We start from the raw sequence: 2144 nt of genomic DNA on the forward strand, positions 1-2144 counted from the left end.
CCGTTTGGTAATTCCTTACCTGCTAGGGACTCTATTCGCCGGATCCGGTCCCGTCCGGACCAGGCCCGCCCCTACGCTCCCGACCGAGGTCGCGGGGGCGGAAAGGTCGTTGTACCCCTCCGCCCCCCTCGGTCAGGAGCCTCCTGACTCTGGGAGGGGGATGAGCGGCCTAAGAGTCCGCCTTTGCGAACCGGCCGCCCTGCCCTCCTTCCGGAGGCGCTTGGTCTGACTCCTTGTCACGCGCCTTGCGACGCGCCTTCCCCGCACGACCAGGCGCCCCCTATCTCCCCCAGGCCGGGTCCCCCGGCGAACAGGAGGACCCGGCGACATTGGGAGGGGGGGGGGGGCGCACCCGCAGATACCCCGGAAGAGAAACGCCAGGAGTGACGTCCCCTCCCCGCCCACGGGTGCGCCGTCCTTCGATCCCGCGCTGATGCGCAGGTAAGTGAGGCGCCGCCGCCCTTCTCCTGCGGCGCCTCACCCCGTCCCGAGGGGCGGTTTCGCCCCTCCTTACTCGCTCCGTCTCTTCCTTCTGCGACATAACTGTGTCGCAGAAGGAGGTGACGGCGGACCAGCTCTCGTCTCCACCGAACATGGTCCTAATAAGGGCCGGGGGAAAGAGGTCCGCTCCCACCACATCAATCAGGACTTGGCGCTCTGCTACCCATGAGGAGCATTCCTCGAGGGTGTGCTGCGCTGACTCCACCTCGTCACCACAGTGGTGGCAGCGAGAGGTGAGCTCCTTGCCTATCCTATACAGGTACTCACCGAAGCATCTATGTCCGGTGAGTATCTGCGTTGTCCGGAAGGACAACTCCCCGCGGGCCCTGTCCACCCACTCCTTTAGACAGGGCCGGATGGTCTCGGCAACCCTCGTTCCGGACCGGCCCGTCGCCCCCTCCAGGTGGATGCTCCACCTTAGGAGGAGGCGACGGGCCTGGTCTTTAGCTAAACTGATGGCCCTGGCCAGATGTTCCAGGTCTCCACCAGCACGGAGCCCCCTAACACGCCGATAGTTTTCGGCGTGCCTCTGAGCAAGGAGCTCCAGCGGGGGGAGATCGGCCAGGGCCGTGGCGGCCTATGTGACGTCGTCCGGTAAGCCCGGGCGAGGCGAATGGCGACCCACCGCTATATGCGGTGCGCCAGCGAAATTAATCGCTGGCTGGTCGCCATCGCGCTCGCCCAGACAGGGGCCCCGTACAGGGCCATGCTGTGGACGACGCCAGCATATAGCCGCCATGCCCTCCTCTTGGGGCCGCCGAGGTTGGGCAGGAGGCCACCCAGCACATTGACCATCCTGCCCAACTTGGGGGCCAGAAGCTCAAAGTACTTCTGGAACCCCCATTTGCCACCTAGGACGAGTCCCAAATACTTTAACGTGGGACCCGCGCTCACGGAGACGTTGTCAATCCGGACCCGAGCCCTTGGCGGCTCCCTCCTTGACCAATTATGCATAAACATCATCTCTGTCTTAAGGGGAGCCACCGTGAGGCCCATCGCTTTCAGGGAGCTCACCACCTGGTCCACCGCCAGACGGCCCAACTCCAGGACATTCCGCCAGCCCCTGCCCCCGACTAATACCAAAGTATCGTTTGCGTAGCAGACGACGGTGCAACCGGGAGGAAGGGCAATGCGGAGGACTTGATCATACGCGAAGTTTCATAATAGGGGTCCTAGCACGGACCCCTGAGGAACACCGCGGTATACCGCCCTTCCACACTGGAGTTCCGCTTTGTTGCGGAACTCCAGTTTTCTGTCCCGGAAGTAGTCCCTTATCACTGAGACCAGGTGGGGGGCGACCCGGAAATGGACCAAGCCCGTCTCCACCTGGTCCCAGGGGAGGGAGTTGAAGGCATTGGCAATGTCCAAGGACACCGCCAACACAACTCCCCCCCTCCTGACGAGGGCCTCCGAAAGGGACCGGACGCGCAGGATCATGTCCACGCTCGACCGTCCCTCCTGAAAGCCGTATTGCTCATTGCTAAGCTTGGGACTACCCCGGGACAGGTGCCGGACGAAGCGGCATGTATTATCCGTTCGAACAACTTGCCCGCCTCGTCCAAAAGGCATATCTGCCTGTATGCGGAAGGGCTGTCCTACGTTTTGCCCCCCTTCTTGAAGAGGACCCAGTTGGCTCTCTTCCA

This window comes from Odontomachus brunneus, unplaced genomic scaffold, assembly GCF_010583005.1.
Source record: "Odontomachus brunneus isolate Ranch 3 - 2012 unplaced genomic scaffold, Obru_v1 Obru_scaffold_272, whole genome shotgun sequence".
Lineage (NCBI taxonomy): Eukaryota > Metazoa > Arthropoda > Insecta > Hymenoptera > Formicidae > Odontomachus > Odontomachus brunneus.